Source organism: Phyllobates terribilis, unplaced genomic scaffold (genome assembly GCF_046119375.1).
Source record: "Phyllobates terribilis strain yellow unplaced genomic scaffold, ASM4611937v1 Scaffold_30__1_contigs__length_15301838, whole genome shotgun sequence".
Lineage (NCBI taxonomy): Eukaryota > Metazoa > Chordata > Amphibia > Anura > Dendrobatidae > Phyllobates > Phyllobates terribilis.
Genome location: NW_027362790.1, coordinates 10,510,404 through 10,532,499, shown reverse-complemented (window position 1 = coordinate 10,532,499; position 22,096 = coordinate 10,510,404). Strand labels below are relative to the sequence as shown.

The following is a 22,096-nucleotide window of genomic DNA, read 5'->3' as shown; positions in this document are numbered from 1 at the left end:
GAGGTCCATCATGTTCTATGGTCATGTAGGTTTGCGAAGGATGTTTGGTCTAAATTGGGTGGGTTATGTATGGAATTGACTGGGGTGAAACGTTTGAATTTTGAAATTGTCATGTTTGGGTTATGCATGTTAAACCGTGAAAAGGATAGGATTTTGAGGCTGTTTTTGGCTTGTGTGAAGGAGGTTTTGTGGAATTGCCGGAACTTGTATGTGTTTAAAAATGAGCGTTTTGAGGTGGATGATTGTGTTAAAATGGTCCTTGAGAAGTTATATTTCTATTATAAATGTGATATGAAAGGTGGGATGGATGCAGAGGGAGTATGGAAATTCCGGAAATGGAAACATATAATTAGTCTGTAATTTTGTTTTTTTCTTATGTGTATATTGCATTTTTTCAATTTAACTGGATAATAAAAGAAACCATCATGATGAGTTTTAAACGATAAATGATTGTGGAATGGTTGTTTTTTTCAGATGAGGAGACGACCTTTTATTCTGCATTATTGTTTTAAACCTGAATGGTTTTGTAAAAAAAAAAAAAAAAAAAAAAAATCTGTTCTTATCAGTTTAATATCTGATACGTCCCCTATCTGGGGACCATATATTAAATGGATTTTTAGAACAGGGAGATGGAAAAAGAGCTTGCTCTGTCCACTCCACGCATTGACCTGGTATTGCAGTATCTCCAGGACCGGTGCACCCCTTCTTTAATGCAGTTTCTAAAATCAGAAAGAATTGAATTCAATGTTTTTTGTTCATTTTGCTTGTTTGTCGGATTTTGGGATGGACTCTTTGGCTTTGCTTTTCTTCTCCTCATTGGATTTTTCATGTTCAAAGTTGCAGAAGCCAGATTACAAGCTCATTTTGGTTCAACTTCAGCAACTGTGCATTGCATTGCCATGTAATGTGATGCAATGCTATCTTTCTAGCTCTCCCTTTTTACTTCCTTTTGGATAAACAGACATATTAGGCAAGCATTTTGGAGCTTTCACCTAAATAACTACAGGTGGTGAGATAAGCTGCACAATATAATTGACCTTTCAGTATATTGTTGCACACACACCATCTATTTAGCAAATGCCCTTGTTATCAACAGCAGCCTTTTAAACTCACCTGAGCTAACAGGTATGTGCGCTGGTTACTCTGCTGCGCTTAAAATTTCTTTTTTGGTTTGCTACAATGCCTTTTCTGAAACGTTGTCTCCTTCTGCTGGAACACTGACTTCTTTCATTTAATGCCTGCAGACTATAAAAGAGAACCCAACCCAAAAAGTTTGGTTGATTAGTCTGTGGCATTCTGTTAAACTGTTGCTTATGGCGGTCTCTGTGAGCTTCTCAGCGACATTCAGCCAGCCAGGTATCCTGCCTGCAGTAGATGGAATGTGGCAATGGAACGCTGGCTGCGCGTGTCATAATTAGTGTTGAGCCACCCCCGTAGTGTTCGGGTTCGGTTCGGTTCGTCGAACACCGGGATGTTCGAGGAACTGTTCGTCGAACTGTTCGTCGAACACCTTAGAACACCGTCGAACACCGTTAAAACCAATGGCAGGCAAACAAAAACACATAGAAACACATAGAAAACACCTGCAAAGGTGTCCAAAAGCTGACAAACTGCTCAGAAGACACTCTGTTTAAAAAAGCCGGCCGGCAAATTCAGCAGCGGCATACACCGGTACCCGACAATTTAGACAAGAAGGAATAGAGCATCACACATAGATTAGATAGATAGAAACATGTCAGTCACACATATAAGAATCACAGTGACAGTGTTGGTTACTGTACTTGTCATTTAGTGTAAAGGATTTATTAAAAAAAATATTAGTGTTTTCATGCACCGTCTCTTTAAAAAAGCCGGCCGGCAATTCAGCAGCGGTACCCGACAATTTAGAACAGAAAGAATAGAGCTTCACACATAGATTAGATAGATAGAAACATGTCAGTCACATATATAATAAGTACAGTGATAGTGTTGCTTACTGTACTTGTCATTTAGTGTAAAGGATTTATTTAAAAAAATAATAGTGTTTTCATGCACTGTCTCTTTAAAAAAGCCGGCCGGCAATTCAGCAGCGGTACCCGACAATTTAGAACAGAAAGATAGAGCATCACACATAGATTAGATAGATAGAAACATGTCAGTCACATATATATGAAGTACAGTGATAGTGTTGGTTACTGTACTTGTCATTTAGTATTAAAATAAAGGATTTATTATTAAAAAAATTGGCGTGGGGTTCCCCTTAATTTTAGGCTCTAGCGGAGGTTAAGCAGACGGCTGGGGCAGATGTTTGAAGCCTGGGAAGGGGGTAATACCCACGGAGCTTCCCAGGCTACTAATATCAGCCCCCAGCTGAATACATAGCCTTTACTAGCTATTAAAATGGGGGACCCCCCCAAAAAAATGACGTGGGGTCCCCCCTAATTTAATAGCTAGCAAAGGCTAGGCAGACAGCTGGGGGCTGATATTAATAGCCCAGGAAGGGAGCCATGAATATTGGCCCCCTCCCAGGCTAGAAACACCAGCCGTCAGCCGCCCCAGAAATGGCGCATTCATAGGATGCGCCAATTCTGGCACTTAGCCTCGCTCTTCCACGCTGCCCTGGTGTGGTGGCAGGGGGTAATAGGGTTGGGGTTGATGTCAGCTTATAATGCCAGCTGACATCAAGCCCAGGTTAGTAATGGAGAGGCGTCTATAAGACACCCCCATTACTAACCCCATAGTCAAAGTTAAAAAAAACACAAACACCCAGAATAAAGTCCTTTAATTGAAATAAAGACACAATCCTTTATTGTTCTAAATTAAACCATACTTACCATCACGCCCATTCCAGCTGAAGCCAACGATCTCCTGCAATAAAAGAAAAATAATAAAGCAACCTCATCCTTACCTTTCCATGGTTCCCACGACAGCTTCAGCTCTGCTACATCGAGATGACAGGCTGGACCGCAGCAGAACGCCGCCATCCAGCCTGTCATCCCGCAGACACTGAGAAGCGCAGGCTTGCTTGCGCTGCTCAGCGTCTCTCTGTGACGACATCCAGATGAGCCGAGTTCATGTCCAATGAACTCGGCTCACCTCATGCACGTCACTGACAGCGTGGGAAAATTCTCACGCTGAAGCGGTGAGTGCAGGAGAATTTTCCCACGCTGTCAGTGACCTGCAGGAGGTGAGCTGAGTTCATTGGACATGAGCTCACCTCATGCACATCACTGACAGCGTGGGAGAATTCTCCTGCACTCAGCACTTCAGCGTGAGAATTTTCCCACGCTGTCAGTGACGTGCATGAGGTGAGCCGAGTTCATTGGACATGACCTCGGCTCATCTTTATGCCGTCACAGCGAGACAGTGAGGAGCGCAAGCAAGCCTGCGCTTCTCAGTGTCTGCGGGATGACAGACTGGATGGCAGCGTTCTGCTGCGGTCCAGCCAGTCATCTCGATGTAGCAGATCTGAAGCTGTCGTGTGAACCATGGAAAGGTAAGGATGAGGTTGGTTTATTATTTTTCTTTTATTGCAGGAGATCGTTGGCTTCAGCTGGAATGGGTGTGATGGTAAGTATGGTTTAATTTAGAACAATAAAGAATTGTGTCTTTATTTCAATTAAAGGACTTTATTCTGGGTGTTGTGTTTTTTTTAAATACTTTACTAGAAATTCATGGCGGTCATGTCTAATACTGGCGTGACCCCATGAATTTTGGGCTTGGGGCCAGCTGATAATACCAAGCTGGCCCTAACCCCTTTATTACCCAGTGAGCCACCGCACCAGGGCCCTGGATGAGTTGGGTACAGCGCCAGAAGATGGCGCTTCTATGAACGCGCCATTTTCCGGGGTGGCTGCGGACTGCAATTTGTAGCGGGGGGGGGCCCAGAAAGCTTGGGCCTCCCTGCGCTGCAGATTCCAGCCCCCAGCTGCCTAGTTGTACCTGGCTGGACACAAAAATAGGGCGAAGCCCCACGTACTTTTTTTTTAATTATTTCATGAAATTCATGAAATAATTAAGAAAAAAAGGGCTTCCCTATATTGTTGTGTCCGGCCAGGTACAAATAGGCAGCTGGTGGATGGGGGCAGCCCGTTCCTGCCTGCTGTACCTGGCTGGACACAAATATAGTGCGAAGCCCCACTTCAATTTTTTTAAATTATTTCAGGAAATTCATGAAATAATTTAAAAAAAATTGACGTGGGGCTTCGCACTATATTTGTGTCCAGCTAGGTACAGCAGGCAGGAACGGGCTGCCCCCAACCACCAGCTGCCTATTTGTACCTGGCCGGACACAACAATATAGGGAAGCCCTTTTTTTCTTAATTATTTCATGAAATAATTTAAAGAAAATTGACGTGGGGCTTCGCCCTGTTTTTGTGTCCAGCCAGGTACAACTAGGCAGCTGGGGGCTGGAATCCGCAGCGCAGGGAGACCCAAGCTTTCTGGGCCACCCCCGCTGCAAATTGCAGTCCGCAGCCACCCCGGAAAATGGCGCGTTCATAGAAGCGCCATCTTCTGGCGCTGTACCCAACTCATCCAGGGCCCTGATGCGGTGGCTCACTGGGTAATAAAGGGGTTAGGGCCAGCTTGGCATTATCAGCTGGCCCTAAGCCCGAAATTCATGGGGTCACGCCAATATTAGACATGACCACCATGAATTTCTAGTAAAGTATTTAAAAAAAACACAACACCCAGAAAAAAGTCCTTTAATTGAAATAAACACACAATTCTTTATTGTTCTAAATTAAACCATACTTACCATCACGCCCATTCCAGCTGAAGCCAACGATCTCCTGAAATAAAAGAAAAATAATAAAGCAACATCATCCTTACCTTTCCATGGTTCCCATGACAGCTTCAGCTCTGCTACATCGAGATGACAGGCTGGACCGCAGCAGAACGCTGCCATCCAGCCTGTCATCCCGCAGACACTGAGAAGCGCAGGCTTGCTTGCGCTCCACAGTGTCTCTCTGTGAGGGCATCCAGATGAGCCGAGTTAATGTCCAATGAACTCGGCTCACCTCATGCACGTCACTGACAGCGTGGGAAAATTCTCCTGCACTCAGCGCTTCAGCGTGGGAGAATTCTCACACTGAAGCGCTGAGTGCAGGAGAATTCTCCCACGCTGTCAGTGACGTGCAGGAGGTGAGCTGAGTTCATTGGACATGAGCTCACCTTATGCACGTCACTGACAGCGTGGGAGAATTCTCCTGCACTCACCGCTTCAGCGTGAGAATTTTCCCACGCTGTCAGTGACGTGCATGAGGTGAGCCGAGTTCATTGGACATGAACTCGGCTCATCTGGATGTCGTCACAGAGAGACGCTGAGCAGCGCAAGCAAGCCTGCGCTTCTCAGTGTCTGCGGGATGAGAGGCTGGATGGCAGCGTTCTGCTGCGGTCCAGCCTGTCATCTCGATGTAGCAGAGCTGAAGCTGTCGTGGGAACCATGGAAAGGTAAGGATGAGGTTGCTTTATTATTTTTCTTTTATTGCAGGAGATCGTTGGCTTCAGCTGGAATGGGCGTGACGGTAAGTATGGTTTAATTTAGAACAATAAAGGATTGTGTCTTTATTTCAATTAAAGGACTTTATTCTGGGTGTTTGTGTTTTTTTTAACTTTGACTATGGGGTTAGTAATGGGGGTGTCTTATAGACGCCTCTCCATTACTAACCTGGGCTTGATGTCAGCTGGCATTATAAGCTGACATCAACCCCAACCCTATTACCCCCTGCCACCGCACCAGGGCAGCGTGGAAGAGCGAGGCTAAGTGCCAGAATTGGCGCATCCTATGAATGCGCCATTTCTGGGGCGGCTGACGGCTGGTGTTTCTAGCCTGGGAGGGGGCCAATATTCATGGCTCCCTTCCTGGGCTATTAATATCAGCCCCCAGCTGTCTGCCTAGCCTTTGCTAGCTATTAAATTAGGGGGGACCCCACGTCATTTTTTTCGGGGGGTCCCCCATTTTAATAGCTAGTAAAGGCTATGTATTCAGCTGGGGGCTGATATTAGTAGCCTGGGAAGCTCCGTGGGTATTACCCCCTTCCCAGGCTTCAAACATCTGCCCCAGCCGTCTGCTTAACCTCCGCTAGAGCCTAAAATTAAGGGGAACCCCACGCCAATTTTTTTAATAATAAATCCTTTGTTTTAATACTAAATGACAAGTACAGTAACCAACACTATCACTGTACTTCATATATATGTGACTGACTTGTTTCTATCTATCTAATCTATGTGTGATGCTCTATCTTTCTGTTCTAAATTGTCGGGTACAGCTGCTGAATTGCCGGCCGGCTTTTTTAAAGAGACAGTGCATGAAAACACTATTATTTTTTTTGATAAATCCTTTACGCTAAATGACAAGTACAGTAAGCAGCACTGTCACTGTACTTCATATATATGTGACTGACATGTTTCTATCTATCTAATCTATGTGTGATTCTCTATTCTTTCTATTCTAAATTGTCGGGTACCGCTGCTGAATTGCCGGCCGGCTTTTTTAAAGAGACGGTGCATGAAAACACTATTATTTTTTTTGATAAATCCTTTACGCTAAATGACAAGTACAGTAAGCAGCACTTTCACTGTACTTCTTATATATGTGGCTGACATGTTTATATCTATCTAATCTATGTGTGAAGCTCTATTCTTTCGGTTCTAAATTGTCGGGTACAGGTCTATGCCGCTGCTGAATTGCCGGCTTTTCATGTTTCACTGTTGGCACTGTTCCCATCGATTTGGGCAATCACTGTAATGCCACAACCACCATGGCTGTGGCATTACAGTGAGTGGCAGACAATCCCTGCATGATTGGTGCTCTAAATAGCGCCAGACATGCAGGACACGCTTTTGGTGCACGAACAGTTATCGAACATAACCTCGAACAGCCGAATTTTTTGCAAATCGTTCGGGTTCGTCGAACAACTCGAACACCGCCCAAAACAGCTCGAATTTGAGATTGGCGAACAGTTCTAGTCGAACACCGCTCATCTCTAGTCATAATAGGCTCTGAGCCTTTATATACCTGTGCACAGCAGCAGCCACCTTCAGTCTGCTGCTGGACAGCCAGCAGCAGCAGTAGCAGGAGAGGTATGTATTCAGGAGCCCTCCTGCTAAGGGTAGACAGCTGCTCGTTCCACCCCACCCCCCGCCTTAATTGGTTCTCCTCCCTTCCAACGGTGTTGAGGCGGGTGGGAACAGCAGGGGGTGAAGGTGCTGTGTTTAAAGAGGTGGAGTTATGCAGATCTAAAACGCGTAGATTGCAGCAGCAGCAAGCCGAAAAGTGCAGGCATGTAAGGGATCTAGAGGTTGACAACATGTCTTCTTAACGGGAGTCCAGGAGCTCATCTCCACAAATGGACTTTTCAGGATCCTTGGGTGGCTCCGTAGTTTGAAACCAATTCTGGTTATCGCTTCTCGGCCTTTTGGCTAAGATCAAGTGTAGTATCTGTTCTTATCAGTTTAATATCTGATACGTCCCCTATCTGGGGACCATATATTAAATGGATTTTTAGAACAGGGAGATGGAAAAAGAGCTTGCTCTGTCCACTCCACGCATTGACCTGGTATTGCAGTATCTCCAGGACCGGTGCACCCCTTCTTTAATGCAGTTTCTAAAATCAGAAAGAATTGAATTCAATGTTTTTTGTTCATTTTGCTTGTTTGTCGGATTTTGGGATGGACTCTTTGGCTTTGCTTTTCTTCTCCTCATTGGATTTTTCATGTTCAAAGTTGCAGAAGCCAGATTACAAGCTCATTTTGGTTCAACTTCAGCAACTGTGCATTGCATTGCCATGTAATGTGATGCAATGCTATCTTTCTAGCTCTCCCTTTTTACTTCCTTTTGGATAAACAGACATATTAGGCAAGCATTTTGGAGCTTTCACCTAAATAACTACAGGTGGTGAGATAAGCTGCACAATATAATTGACCTTTCAGTATATTGTTGCACACACACCATCTATTTAGCAAATGCCCTTGTTATCAACAGCAGCCTTTTAAACTCACCTGAGCTAACAGGTATGTGCGCTGGTTACTCTGCTGCGCTTAAAATTTCTTTTTTGGTTTGCTACAATGCCTTTTCTGAAACGTTGTCTCCTTCTGCTGGAACACTGACTTCTTTCATTTAATGCCTGCAGACTATAAAAGAGAACCCAACCCAAAAAGTTTGGTTGATTAGTCTGTGGCATTCTGTTAAACTGTTGCTTATGGCGGTCTCTGTGAGCTTCTCAGCGACATTCAGCCAGCCAGGTATCCTGCCTGCAGTAGATGGAATGTGGCAATGGAACGCTGGCTGCGCGTGTCATAATAGGCTCTGAGCCTTTATATACCTGTGCACAGCAGCAGCCACCTTCAGTCTGCTGCTGGACAGCCAGCAGCAGCAGCAGGAGAGGTATGTAATCAGGAGCCCTCCTGCTAAGGGTAGACAGCTGCTCGTTCCACCCCACCCCCCGCCTTAATTGGTTCTCCTCCCTTCCAACGGTGTTGAGGCGGGTGGGAACAGCAGGGGGTGAAGGTGCTGTGTTTAAAGAGGTGGAGTTATGCAGATCTAAAACGCGTGGATTGCAGCAGCAGCAAGCCGAAAAGTGCAGGCATGTAAGGGATCTAGAGGTTGACAACATGTCTTCTTAACGGGAGTCCAGGAGCTCATCTCCACAAATGGACTTTTCAGGATCCTTGGGTGGCTCCGTAGTTTGAAACCAATTCTGGTTATCGCTTCTCGGCCTTTTGGCTAAGATCAAGTGTAGTATCTTTTGAAAAGGCAGTTTTGTCCTTGGGCTGCCCTAGTAAATTGATGCATATTACACACTGGTTTGGTGCACTTGTTAGTACGCCAGGTGGCTCATAGAGTTATCTGATGGAAAACATGGCCCTCCAGGATCGAAGTCACTAGGCTGGGTAAGTGTGAGGGCTTTGGAGCAATGTGCCCCAGGAGTAGGCGCCCTGTTGGGAGTCCAAGCTTACTGGGACTGGGAACCCCAGAAAGACTTGGCTTCGTAGCACGCCGCACCTTTGCCAATCATACTTTCTGAGCAACCCCCCCTATTCCTGGCCTCCGGGCTAGGAAGGGGAATTTTTATAAACCCGGTCGGAGGTCCGGTCAGCTTTGGGCTGAGAAACCAACACAGGCTCCAGCTCCACTAGGGTGGCAGCCTAGATGGAAGCTGGGAGCACGAAAACGGCTCTTCTCCGGCTTCGGCTAGGGAGAGCATCGGAGATCCCTGACCCTCGCTGTGGCCTTCTGGCTCGGAGGGATGGGGATGGTTTATTGGGGACCCTCTCCTCCGGGAAGGGTCCACATGAATCCTCGCCTCGTGCGCTGTTTTGGTGTGACTTCGGTCACATTTTTCAGTGCCTTGGATGCAGCTTCAATCAAAAAAAAATCTGTTCTTATCAGTTTAATATCTGATACGTCCCCTATCTGGGGACCATATATTAAATGGATTTTTAGAACAGGGAGATGGAAAAAGAGCTTGCTCTGTCCACTCCACGCATTGACCTGGTATTGCAGTATCTCCAGGACCGGTGCACCCCTTCTTTAATGCAGTTTCTAAAATCAGAAAGAATTGAATTCAATGTTTTTTGTTCATTTTGCTTGTTTGTCGGATTTTGGGATGGACTCTTTGGCTTTGCTTTTCTTCTCCTCATTGGATTTTTCATGTTCAAAGTTGCAGAAGCCAGATTACAAGCTCATTTTGGTTCAACTTCAGCAACTGTGCATTGCATTGCCATGTAATGTGATGCAATGCTATCTTTCTAGCTCTCCCTTTTTACTTCCTTTTGGATAAACAGACATATTAGGCAAGCATTTTGGAGCTTTCACGTAAATAACTACAGGTGGTGAGATAAGCTGCACAATATAATTGACCTTTCAGTATATTGTTGCACACACACCATCTATTTAGCAAATGCCCTTGTTATCAACAGCAGCCTTTTAAACTCACCTGAGCTAACAGGTATGTGCGCTGGTTACTCTGCTGCGCTTAAAATTTCTTTTTTGGTTTGCTACAATGCCTTTTCTGAAACGTTGTCTCCTTCTGCTGGAACACTGACTTCTTTCATTTAATGCCTGCAGACTATAAAAGAGAACCCAACCCAAAAAGTTTGGTTGATTAGTCTGTGGCATTCTGTTAAACTGTTGCTTATGGCGGTCTCTGTGAGCTTCTCAGCGACATTCAGCCAGCCAGGTATCCTGCCTGCAGTAGATGGAATGTGGCAATGGAACGCTGGCTGCGCGTGTCATAATAGGCTCTGAGCCTTTATATACCTGTGCACAGCAGCAGCCACCTTCAGTCTGCTGCTGGACAGCCAGCAGCAGCAGCAGCAGGAGAGGTATGTAATCAGGAGCCCTCCTGCTAAGGGTAGACAGCTGCTCGTTCCACCCCACCCCCCGCCTTAATTGGTTCTCCTCCCTTCCAACGGTGTTGAGGCGGGTGGGAACAGCAGGGGGTGAAGGTGCTGTGTTTAAAGAGGTGGAGTTATGCAGATCTAAAACGCGTGGATTGCAGCAGCAGCAAGCCGAAAAGTGCAGGCATGTAAGGGATCTAGAGGTTGACAACATGTCTTCTTAACGGGAGTCCAGGAGCTCATCTCCACAAATGGACTTTTCAGGATCCTTGGGTGGCTCCGTAGTTTGAAACCAATTCTGGTTATCGCTTCTCGGCCTTTTGGCTAAGATCAAGTGTAGTATCTTTTGAAAAGGCAGTTTTGTCCTTGGGCTGCCCTAGTAAATTGATGCATATTACACACTGGTTTGGTGCACTTGTTAGTACGCCAGGTGGCTCATAGAGTTATCTGATGGAAAACATGGCCCTCCAGGATCGAAGTCACTAGGCTGGGTAAGTGTGAGGGCTTTGGAGCAATGTGCCCCAGGAGTAGGCGCCCTGTTGGGAGTCCAAGCTTACTGGGACTGGGAACCCCAGAAAGACTTGGCTTCGTAGCACGCCGCACCTTTGCCAATCATACTTTCTGAGCAACCCCCCCTATTCCTGGCCTCCGGGCTAGGAAGGGGAATTTTTATAAACCTGGTCGGAGGTCCGGTCAGCTTTGGGCTGAGAAACCAACACAGGCTCCAGCTCCACTAGGGTGGCAGCCTAGATGGAAGCTGGGAGCACGAAAACGGCTCTTCTCCGGCTTCGGCTAGGGAGAGCATCGGAGATCCCTGACCCTCGCTGTGGCCTTCTGGCTCGGAGGGATGGGGATGGTTTATTGGGGACCCTCTCCTCCGGGAAGGGTCCACATGAATCCTCGCCTCGTGCGCTGTTTTGGTGTGACTTCGGTCACATTTTTCAGTGCCTTGGATGCAGCTTCAATCAAAAAAAAATCTGTTCTTATCAGTTTAATATCTGATACGTCCCCTATCTGGGGACCATATATTAAATGGATTTTTAGAACAGGGAGATGGAAAAAGAGCTTGCTCTGTCCACTCCACGCATTGACCTGGTATTGCAGTATCTCCAGGACCGGTGCACCCCTTCTTTAATGCAGTTTCTAAAATCAGAAAGAATTGAATTCAATGTTTTTTGTTCATTTTGCTTGTTTGTCGGATTTTGGGATGGACTCTTTGGCTTTGCTTTTCTTCTCCTCATTGGATTTTTCATGTTCAAAGTTGCAGAAGCCAGATTACAAGCTCATTTTGGTTCAACTTCAGCAACTGTGCATTGCATTGCCATGTAATGTGATGCAATGCTATCTTTCTAGCTCTCCCTTTTTACTTCCTTTTGGATAAACAGACATATTAGGCAAGCATTTTGGAGCTTTCACCTAAATAACTACAGGTGGTGAGATAAGCTGCACAATATAATTGACCTTTCAGTATATTGTTGCACACACACCATCTATTTAGCAAATGCCCTTGTTATCAACAGCAGCCTTTTAAACTCACCTGAGCTAACAGGTATGTGCGCTGGTTACTCTGCTGCGCTTAAAATTTCTTTTTTGGTTTGCTACAATGCCTTTTCTGAAACGTTGTCTCCTTCTGCTGGAACACTGACTTCTTTCATTTAATGCCTGCAGACTATAAAAGAGAACCCAACCCAAAAAGTTTGGTTGATTAGTCTGTGGCATTCTGTTAAACTGTTGCTTATGGCGGTCTCTGTGAGCTTCTCAGCGACATTCAGCCAGCCAGGTATCCTGCCTGCAGTAGATGGAATGTGGCAATGGAACGCTGGCTGCGCGTGTCATAATAGGCTCTGAGCCTTTATATACCTGTGCACAGCAGCAGCCACCTTCAGTCTGCTGCTGGACAGCCAGCAGCAGCAGCAGCAGGAGAGGTATGTAATCAGGAGCCCTCCTGCTAAGGGTAGACAGCTGCTCGTTCCACCCCACCCCCCGCCTTAATTGGTTCTCCTCCCTTCCAACGGTGTTGAGGCGGGTGGGAACAGCAGGGGGTGAAGGTGCTGTGTTTAAAGAGGTGGAGTTATGCAGATCTAAAACGCGTGGATTGCAGCAGCAGCAAGCCGAAAAGTGCAGGCATGTAAGGGATCTAGAGGTTGACAACATGTCTTCTTAACGGGAGTCCAGGAGCTCATCTCCACAAATGGACTTTTCAGGATCCTTGGGTGGCTCCGTAGTTTGAAACCAATTCTGGTTATCGCTTCTCGGCCTTTTGGCTAAGATCAAGTGTAGTATCTGTTCTTATCAGTTTAATATCTGATACGTCCCCTATCTGGGGACCATATATTAAATGGATTTTTAGAACAGGGAGATGGAAAAAGAGCTTGCTCTGTCCACTCCACGCATTGACCTGGTATTGCAGTATCTCCAGGACCGGTGCACCCCTTCTTTAATGCAGTTTCTAAAATCAGAAAGAATTGAATTCAATGTTTTTTGTTCATTTTGCTTGTTTGTCGGATTTTGGGATGGACTCTTTGGCTTTGCTTTTCTTCTCCTCATTGGATTTTTCATGTTCAAAGTTGCAGAAGCCAGATTACAAGCTCATTTTGGTTCAACTTCAGCAACTGTGCATTGCATTGCCATGTAATGTGATGCAATGCTATCTTTCTAGCTCTCCCTTTTTACTTCCTTTTGGATAAACAGACATATTAGGCAAGCATTTTGGAGCTTTCACCTAAATAACTACAGGTGGTGAGATAAGCTGCACAATATAATTGACCTTTCAGTATATTGTTGCACACACACCATCTATTTAGCAAATGCCCTTGTTATCAACAGCAGCCTTTTAAACTCACCTGAGCTAACAGGTATGTGCGCTGGTTACTCTGCTGCGCTTAAAATTTCTTTTTTGGTTTGCTACAATGCCTTTTCTGAAACGTTGTCTCCTTCTGCTGGAACACTGACTTCTTTCATTTAATGCCTGCAGACTATAAAAGAGAACCCAACCCAAAAAGTTTGGTTGATTAGTCTGTGGCATTCTGTTAAACTGTTGCTTATGGCGGTCTCTGTGAGCTTCTCAGCGACATTCAGCCAGCCAGGTATCCTGCCTGCAGTAGATGGAATGTGGCAATGGAACGCTGGCTGCGCGTGTCATAATAGGCTCTGAGCCTTTATATACCTGTGCACAGCAGCAGCCACCTTCAGTCTGCTGCTGGACAGCCAGCAGCAGCAGCAGCAGGAGAGGTATGTAATCAGGAGCCCTCCTGCTAAGGGTAGACAGCTGCTCGTTCCACCCCACCCCCCGCCTTAATTGGTTCTCCTCCCTTCCAACGGTGTTGAGGCGGGTGGGAACAGCAGGGGGTGAAGGTGCTGTGTTTAAAGAGGTGGAGTTATGCAGATCTAAAACGCGTGGATTGCAGCAGCAGCAAGCCGAAAAGTGCAGGCATGTAAGGGATCTAGAGGTTGACAACATGTCTTCTTAATGGGAGTCCAGGAGCTCATCTCCACAAATGGACTTTTCAGGATCCTTGGGTGGCTCCGTAGTTTGAAACCAATTCTGGTTATCGCTTCTCGGCCTTTTGGCTAAGATCAAGTGTAGTATCTGTTCTTATCAGTTTAATATCTGATACGTCCCCTATCTGGGGACCATATATTAAATGGATTTTTAGAACAGGGAGATGGAAAAAGAGCTTGCTCTGTCCACTCCACGCATTGACCTGGTATTGCAGTATCTCCAGGACCGGTGCACCCCTTCTTTAATGCAGTTTCTAAAATCAGAAAGAATTGAATTCAATGTTTTTTGTTCATTTTGCTTGTTTGTCGGATTTTGGGATGGACTCTTTGGCTTTGCTTTTCTTCTCCTCATTGGATTTTTCATGTTCAAAGTTGCAGAAGCCAGATTACAAGCTCATTTTGGTTCAACTTCAGCAACTGTGCATTGCATTGCCATGTAATGTGATGCAATGCTATCTTTCTAGCTCTCCCTTTTTACTTCCTTTTGGATAAACAGACATATTAGGCAAGCATTTTGGAGCTTTCACCTAAATAACTACAGGTGGTGAGATAAGCTGCACAATATAATTGACCTTTCAGTATATTGTTGCACACACACCATCTATTTAGCAAATGCCCTTGTTATCAACAGCAGCCTTTTAAACTCACCTGAGCTAACAGGTATGTGCGCTGGTTACTCTGCTGCGCTTAAAATTTCTTTTTTGGTTTGCTACAATGCCTTTTCTGAAACGTTGTCTCCTTCTGCTGGAACACTGACTTCTTTCATTTAATGCCTGCAGACTATAAAAGAGAACCCAACCCAAAAAGTTTGGTTGATTAGTCTGTGGCATTCTGTTAAACTGTTGCTTATGGCGGTCTCTGTGAGCTTCTCAGCGACATTCAGCCAGCCAGGTATCCTGCCTGCAGTAGATGGAATGTGGCAATGGAACGCTGGCTGCGCGTGTCATAATAGGCTCTGAGCCTTTATATACCTGTGCACAGCAGCAGCCACCTTCAGTCTGCTGCTGGACAGCCAGCAGCAGCAGCAGGAGAGGTATGTAATCAGGAGCCCTCCTGCTAAGGGTAGACAGCTGCTCGTTCCACCCCACCCCCCGCCTTAATTGGTTCTCCTCCCTTCCAACGGTGTTGAGGCGGGTGGGAACAGCAGGGGGTGAAGGTGCTGTGTTTAAAGAGGTGGAGTTATGCAGATCTAAAACGCGTGGATTGCAGCAGCAGCAAGCCGAAAAGTGCAGGCATGTAAGGGATCTAGAGGTTGACAACATGTCTTCTTAACGGGAGTCCAGGAGCTCATCTCCACAAATGGACTTTTCAGGATCCTTGGGTGGCTCCGTAGTTTGAAACCAATTCTGGTTATCGCTTCTCGGCCTTTTGGCTAAGATCAAGTGTAGTATCTGTTCTTATCAGTTTAATATCTGATACGTCCCCTATCTGGGGACCATATATTAAATGGATTTTTAGAACAGGGAGATGGAAAAAGAGCTTGCTCTGTCCACTCCACGCATTGACCTGGTATTGCAGTATCTCCAGGACCGGTGCACCCCTTCTTTAATGCAGTTTCTAAAATCAGAAAGAATTGAATTCAATGTTTTTTGTTCATTTTGCTTGTTTGTCGGATTTTGGGATGGACTCTTTGGCTTTGCTTTTCTTCTCCTCATTGGATTTTTCATGTTCAAAGTTGCAGAAGCCAGATTACAAGCTCATTTTGGTTCAACTTCAGCAACTGTGCATTGCATTGCCATGTAATGTGATGCAATGCTATCTTTCTAGCTCTCCCTTTTTACACCCTTTTGGATAAACAGACATATTAGGCAAGCATTTTGGAGCTTTCACCTAAATAACTACAGGTGGTGAGATAAGCTGCACAATATAATTGACCTTTCAGTATATTGTTGCACACACACCATCTATTTAGCAAATGCCCTTGTTATCAACAGCAGCCTTTTAAACTCACCTGAGCTAACAGGTATGTGCGCTGGTTACTCTGCTGCGCTTAAAATTTCTTTTTTGGTTTGCTACAATGCCTTTTCTGAAACGTTGTCTCCTTCTGCTGGAACACTGACTTCTTTCATTTAATGCCTGCAGACTATAAAAGAGAACCCAACCCAAAAAGTTTGGTTGATTAGTCTGTGGCATTCTGTTAAACTGTTGCTTATGGCGGTCTCTGTGAGCTTCTCAGCGACATTCAGCCAGCCAGGTATCCTGCCTGCAGTAGATGGAATGTGGCAATGGAACGCTGGCTGCGCGTGTCATAATAGGCTCTGAGCCTTTATATACCTGTGCACAGCAGCAGCCACCTTCAGTCTGCTGCTGGACAGCCAGCAGCAGCAGCAGCAGCAGGAGAGGTATGTAATCAGGAGCCCTCCTGCTAAGGGTAGACAGCTGCTCGTTCCACCCCACCCCCCGCCTTAATTGGTTCTCCTCCCTTCCAACGGTGTTGAGGCGGGTGGGAACAGCAGGGGGTGAAGGTGCTGTGTTTAAAGAGGTGGAGTTATGCAGATCTAAAACGCGTGGATTGCAGCAGCAGCAAGCCGAAAAGTGCAGGCATGTAAGGGATCTAGAGGTTGACAACATGTCTTCTTAACGGGAGTCCAGGAGCTCATCTCCACAAATGGACTTTTCAGGATCCTTGGGTGGCTCCGTAGTTTGAAACCAATTCTGGTTATCGCTTCTCGGCCTTTTGGCTAAGATCAAGTGTAGTATCTGTTCTTATCAGTTTAATATCTGATACGTCCCCTATCTGGGGACCATATATTAAATGGATTTTTAGAACAGGGAGATGGAAAAAGAGCTTGCTCTGTCCACTCCACGCATTGACCTGGTATTGCAGTATCTCCAGGACCGGTGCACCCCTTCTTTAATGCAGTTTCTAAAATCAGAAAGACTTGAATTCAATGTTTTTTGTTCATTTTGCTTGTTTGTCGGATTTTGGGATGGACTCTTTGGCTTTGCTTTTCTTCTCCTCATTGGATTTTTCATGTTCAAAGTTGCAGAAGCCAGATTACAAGCTCATTTTGGTTCAACTTCAGCAACTGTGCATTGCATTGCCATGTAATGTGATGCAATGCTATCTTTCTAGCTCTCCCTTTTTACTTCCTTTTGGATAAACAGACATATTAGGCAAGCATTTTGGAGCTTTCACCTAAATAACTACAGGTGGTGAGATAAGCTGCACAATATAATTGACCTTTCAGTATATTGTTGCACACACACCATCTATTTAGCAAATGCCTTTGTTATCAACAGCAGCCTTTTAAACTCACCTGAGCTAACAGGTATGTGCGCTGGTTACTCTGCTGCGCTTAAAATTTCTTTTTTGGTTTGCTACAATGCCTTTTCTGAAATGTTGTCTCCTTCTGCTGGAACACTGACTTCTTTCATTTAATGCCTGCAGACTATAAAAGAGAACCCAACCCAAAAAGTTTGGTTGATTAGTCTGTGGCATTCTGTTAAACTGTTGCTTATGGCGGTCTCTGTGAGCTTCTCAGTGACATTCAGCCAGCCAGGTATCCTGCCTGCAGTAGATGGAATGTGGCAATGGAACGCTGGCTGCGCGTGTCATAATAGGCTCTGAGCCTTTATATACCTGTGCACAGCAGCAGCCACCTTCAGTCTGCTGCTGGACAGCCAGCAGCAGCAGCAGCAGGAGAGGTATGTAATCAGGAGCCCTCCTGCTAAGGGTAGACAGCTGCTCGTTCCACCCCACCCCCCGCCTTAATTGGTTCTCCTCCCTTCCAACGGTGTTGAGGCGGGTGGGAACAGCAGGGGGTGAAGGTGCTGTGTTTAAAGAGGTGGAGTTATGCAGATCTAAAACGCGTGGATTGCAGCAGCAGCAAGCCGAAAAGTGCAGGCATGTAAGGGATCTAGAGGTTGACAACATGTCTTCTTAACGGGAGTCCAGGAGCTCATCTCCACAAATGGACTTTTCAGGATCCTTGGGTGGCTCCGTAGTTTGAAACCAATTCTGGTTATCGCTTCTCGGCCTTTTGGCTAAGATCAAGTGTAGTATCTGTTCTTATCAGTTTAATATCTGATACGTCCCCTATCTGGGGACCATATATTAAACGGATTTTTAGAACAGGGAGATGGAAAAAGAGCTTGCTCTGTCCACTCCACGCATTGACCTGGTATTGCAGTATCTCCAGGACCGGTGCACCCCTTCTTTAATGCAGTTTCTAAAATCAGAAAGAATTGAATTCAATGTTTTTTGTTCATTTTGCTTGTTTGTCGGATTTTGGGATGGACTCTTTGGCTTTGCTTTTCTTCTCCTCATTGGATTTTTCATGTTCAAAGTTGCAGAAGCCAGATTACAAGCTCATTTTGGTTCAACTTCAGCAACTGTGCATTGCATTGCCATGTAATGTGATGCAATGCTATCTTTCTAGCTCTCCCTTTTTACTTCCTTTTGGATAAACAGACATATTAGGCAAGCATTTTGGAGCTTTCACCTAAATAACTACAGGTGGTGAGATAAGCTGCACAATATAATTGACCTTTCAGTATATTGTTGCACACACACCATCTATTTAGCAAATGCCCTTGTTATCAACAGCAGCCTTTTAAACTCACCTGAGCTAACAGGTATGTGCGATGGTTACTCTGCTGCGCTTAAAATTTCTTTTTTGGTTTGCTACAATGCCTTTGCTGAAACGTTGTCTCCTTCTGCTGGAACACTGACTTCTTTCATTTAATGCCTGCAGACTATAAAAGAGAACCCAACCCAAAAAGTTTGGTTGATTAGTCTGTGGCATTCTGTTAAACTGTTGCTTATGGCGGTCTCTGTGAGCTTCTCAGCGACATTCAGCCAGCCAGGTATCCTGCCTGCAGTAGATGGAATGTGGCAATGGAACGCTGGCTGCGCGTGTCATAATAGGCTCTGAGCCTTTATATACCTGTGCACAGCAGCAGCCACCTTCAGTCTGCTGCTGGACAGCCAGCAGCAGCAGCAGCAGGAGAGGTATGTAATCAGGAGCCCTCCTGCTAAGGGTAGACAGCTGCTCGTTCCACCCCACCCCCCGCCTTAATTGGTTCTCCTCCCTTCCAACGGTGTTGAGGCGGGTGGGAACAGCAGGGGGTGAAGGTGCTGTGTTTAAAGAGGTGGAGTTATGCAGATCTAAAACGCGTGGATTGCAGCAGCAGCAAGCCGAAAAGTGCAGGCATGTAAGGGATCTAGAGGTTGACAACATGTCTTCTTAACGGGAGTCCAGGAGCTCATCTCCACAAATGGACTTTTCAGGATCCTTGGGTGGCTCCGTAGTTTGAAACCAATTCTGGTTATCGCTTCTCGGCCTTTTGGCTAAGATCAAGTGTAGTATCTGTTCTTATCAGTTTAATATCTGATACGTCCCCTATCTGGGGACCATATATTAAATGGATTTTTAGAACAGGGAGATGGAAAAAGAGCTTGCTCTGTCCACTCCACGCATTGACCTGGTATTGCAGTATCTCCAGGACCGGTGCACCCCTTCTTTAATGCAGTTTCTAAAATCAGAAAGAATTGAATTCAATGTTTTTTGTTCATTTTGCTTGTTTGTCGGATTTTGGGATGGACTCTTTGGCTTTGCTTTTCTTCTCCTCATTGGATTTTTCATGTTCAAAGTTGCAGAAGCCAGATTACAAGCTCATTTTGGTTCAACTTCAGCAACTGTGCATTGCATTGCCATGTAATGTGATGCAATGCTATCTTTCTAGATCTCCCTTTTTACTTCCTTTTGGATAAACAGACATATTAGGCAAGCATTTTGGAGCTTTCACCTAAATAACTACAGGTGGTGAGATAAGCTGCACAATATAATTGACCTTTCAGTATATTGTTGCACACACACCATCTATTTAGCAAATGCCCTTGTTATCAACAGCAGCCTTTTAAACTCACCTGAGCTAACAGGTATGTGCGCTGGTTACTCTGCTGCGCTTAAAATTTCTTTTTTGGTTTGCTACAATGCCTTTTCTGAAACGTTGTCTCCTTCTGCTGGAACACTGACTTCTTTCATTTAATGCCTGCAGACTATAAAAGAGAACCCAACCCAAAAAGTTTGGTTGATTAGTCTGTGGCATTCTGTTAAACTGTTGCTTATGGCGGTCTCTGTGAGCTTCTCAGCGACATTCAGCCAGCCAGGTATCCTGCCTGCAGTAGATGGAATGTGGCAATGGAACGCTGGCTGCGCGTGTCATAATAGGCTCTGAGCCTTTATATACCTGTGCACAGCAGCAGCCACCTTCAGTCTGCTGCTGGACAGCCAGCAGCAGCAGCAGCAGGAGAGGTATGTAATCAGGAGCCCTCCTGCTAAGGGTAGACAGCTGCTCGTTCCACCCCACCCCCCGCCTTAATTGGTTCTCCTCCCTTCCAACGGTGTTGAGGCGGGTGGGAACAGCAGGGGGTGAAGGTGCTGTGTTTAAAGAGGTGGAGTTATGCAGATCTAAAACGCGTGGATTGCAGCAGCAGCAAGCCGAAAAGTGCAGGCATGTAAGGGATCTAGAGGTTGACAACATGTCTTCTTAATGGGAGTCCAGGAGCTCATCTCCACAAATGGACTTTTCAGGATCCTTGGGTGGCTCCGTAGTTTGAAACCAATTCTGGTTATCGCTTCTCGGCCTTTTGGCTAAGATCAAGTGTAGTATCTGTTCTTATCAGTTTAATATCTGATACGTCCCCTATCTGGGGACCATATATTAAATGGATTTTTAGAACAGGGAGATGGAAAAAGAGCTTGCTCTGTCCACTCCACGCATTGACCTGGTATTGCAGTATCTCCAGGACCGGTGCACCCCTTCTTTAATGCAGTTTCTAAAATCAGAAAGAATTGAATTCAATGTTTTTTGTTCATTTTGCTTGTTTGTCGGATTTTGGGATGGACTCTTTGGCTTTGCTTTTCTTCTCCTCATTGGATTTTTCATGTTCAAAGTTGCAGAAGCCAGATTACAAGCTCATTTTGGTTCAACTTCAGCAACTGTGCATTGCATTGCCATGTAATGTGATGCAATGCTATCTTTCTAGCTCTCCCTTTTTACTTCCTTTTGGATAAACAGACATATTAGGCAAGCATTTTGGAGCTTTCACCTAAATAACTACAGGTGGTGAGATAAGCTGCACAATATAATTGACCTTTCAGTATATTGTTGCACACACACCATCTATTTAGCAAATGCCCTTGTTATCAACAGCAGCCTTTTAAACTCACCTGAGCTAACAGGTATGTGCGCTGGTTACTCTGCTGCGCTTAAAATTTCTTTTTTGGTTTGCTACAATGCCTTTTCTGAAACGTTGTCTCCTTCTGCTGGAACACTGACTTCTTTCATTTAATGCCTGCAGACTATAAAAGAGAACCCAACCCAAAAAGTTTGGTTGATTAGTCTGTGGCATTCTGTTAAACTGTTGCTTATGGCGGTCTCTGTGAGCTTCTCAGCGACATTCAGCCAGCCAGGTATCCTGCCTGCAGTAGATGGAATGTGGCAATGGAACGCTGGCTGCGCGTGTCATAATAGGCTCTGAGCCTTTATATACCTGTGCACAGCAGCAGCCACCTTCAGTCTGCTGCTGGACAGCCAGCAGCAGCAGCAGGAGAGGTATGTAATCAGGAGCCCTCCTGCTAAGGGTAGACAGCTGCTCGTTCCACCCCACCCCCCGCCTTAATTGGTTCTCCTCCCTTCCAACGGTGTTGAGGCGGGTGGGAACAGCAGGGGGTGAAGGTGCTGTGTTTAAAGAGGTGGAGTTATGCAGATCTAAAACGCGTGGATTGCAGCAGCAGCAAGCCGAAAAGTGCAGGCATGTAAGGGATCTAGAGGTTGACAACATGTCTTCTTAACGGGAGTCCAGGAGCTCATCTCCACAAATGGACTTTTCAGGATCCTTGGGTGGCTCCGTAGTTTGAAACCAATTCTGGTTATCGCTTCTCGGCCTTTTGGCTAAGATCAAGTGTAGTATCTGTTCTTATCAGTTTAATATCTGATACGTCCCCTATCTGGGGACCATATATTAAATGGATTTTTAGAACAGGGAGATGGAAAAAGAGCTTGCTCTGTCCACTCCACGCATTGACCTGGTATTGCAGTATCTCCAGGACCGGTGCACCCCTTCTTTAATGCAGTTTCTAAAATCAGAAAGAATTGAATTCAATGTTTTTTGTTCATTTTGCTTGTTTGTCGGATTTTGGGATGGACTCTTTGGCTTTGCTTTTCTTCTCCTCATTGGATTTTTCATGTTCAAAGTTGCAGAAGCCAGATTACAAGCTCATTTTGGTTCAACTTCAGCAACTGTGCATTGCATTGCCATGTA

General features: G+C 45.4%; 11 non-coding genes and 3 pseudogenes across 11 annotated transcripts; all 14 read left to right on the top strand.

Moving 5' to 3' along the window:
• Nucleotides 1-499: 499 nt before the first annotated feature.
• Nucleotides 500-705, top strand: LOC141179804 (U2 spliceosomal RNA; annotated as a pseudogene).
• A 6,679-nt stretch (nucleotides 706-7,384) lies between these two features.
• LOC141178949 (U2 spliceosomal RNA) lies at nucleotides 7,385-7,575 on the top strand. The gene has a single exon (XR_012255009.1). It is a non-coding gene; the product is annotated as a U2 spliceosomal RNA (small nuclear RNA).
• A 1,112-nt stretch (nucleotides 7,576-8,687) lies between these two features.
• On the top strand, nucleotides 8,688-8,803 carry LOC141180025 (U2 spliceosomal RNA; annotated as a pseudogene).
• Nucleotides 8,804-9,327: 524 nt separating this feature from the next.
• LOC141179701 (U2 spliceosomal RNA) lies at nucleotides 9,328-9,512 on the top strand. Its single transcript, XR_012255689.1, has one exon. It is a non-coding gene; the product is annotated as a U2 spliceosomal RNA (small nuclear RNA).
• A 1,115-nt stretch (nucleotides 9,513-10,627) lies between these two features.
• On the top strand, nucleotides 10,628-10,743 carry LOC141180024 (U2 spliceosomal RNA; annotated as a pseudogene).
• Nucleotides 10,744-11,267: 524 nt separating this feature from the next.
• Nucleotides 11,268-11,452, top strand: LOC141179699 (U2 spliceosomal RNA). The gene has a single exon (XR_012255688.1). It is a non-coding gene; the product is annotated as a U2 spliceosomal RNA (small nuclear RNA).
• A 1,115-nt stretch (nucleotides 11,453-12,567) lies between these two features.
• LOC141178948 (U2 spliceosomal RNA) lies at nucleotides 12,568-12,758 on the top strand. Its single transcript, XR_012255008.1, has one exon. It is a non-coding gene; the product is annotated as a U2 spliceosomal RNA (small nuclear RNA).
• Nucleotides 12,759-13,873: 1,115 nt separating this feature from the next.
• On the top strand, nucleotides 13,874-14,064 carry LOC141178947 (U2 spliceosomal RNA). The gene has a single exon (XR_012255007.1). It is a non-coding gene; the product is annotated as a U2 spliceosomal RNA (small nuclear RNA).
• Nucleotides 14,065-15,176: 1,112 nt separating this feature from the next.
• LOC141178946 (U2 spliceosomal RNA) lies at nucleotides 15,177-15,367 on the top strand. The gene has a single exon (XR_012255006.1). It is a non-coding gene; the product is annotated as a U2 spliceosomal RNA (small nuclear RNA).
• A 1,118-nt stretch (nucleotides 15,368-16,485) lies between these two features.
• On the top strand, nucleotides 16,486-16,676 carry LOC141178945 (U2 spliceosomal RNA). Its single transcript, XR_012255005.1, has one exon. It is a non-coding gene; the product is annotated as a U2 spliceosomal RNA (small nuclear RNA).
• A 1,115-nt stretch (nucleotides 16,677-17,791) lies between these two features.
• LOC141179395 (U2 spliceosomal RNA) lies at nucleotides 17,792-17,982 on the top strand. The gene has a single exon (XR_012255414.1). It is a non-coding gene; the product is annotated as a U2 spliceosomal RNA (small nuclear RNA).
• A 1,115-nt stretch (nucleotides 17,983-19,097) lies between these two features.
• On the top strand, nucleotides 19,098-19,288 carry LOC141178944 (U2 spliceosomal RNA). Its single transcript, XR_012255004.1, has one exon. It is a non-coding gene; the product is annotated as a U2 spliceosomal RNA (small nuclear RNA).
• A 1,115-nt stretch (nucleotides 19,289-20,403) lies between these two features.
• Nucleotides 20,404-20,594, top strand: LOC141178942 (U2 spliceosomal RNA). The gene has a single exon (XR_012255002.1). It is a non-coding gene; the product is annotated as a U2 spliceosomal RNA (small nuclear RNA).
• Nucleotides 20,595-21,706: 1,112 nt separating this feature from the next.
• Nucleotides 21,707-21,897, top strand: LOC141178941 (U2 spliceosomal RNA). The gene has a single exon (XR_012255001.1). It is a non-coding gene; the product is annotated as a U2 spliceosomal RNA (small nuclear RNA).
• The last annotated feature ends 199 nt before the right edge of the window (nucleotides 21,898-22,096 follow it).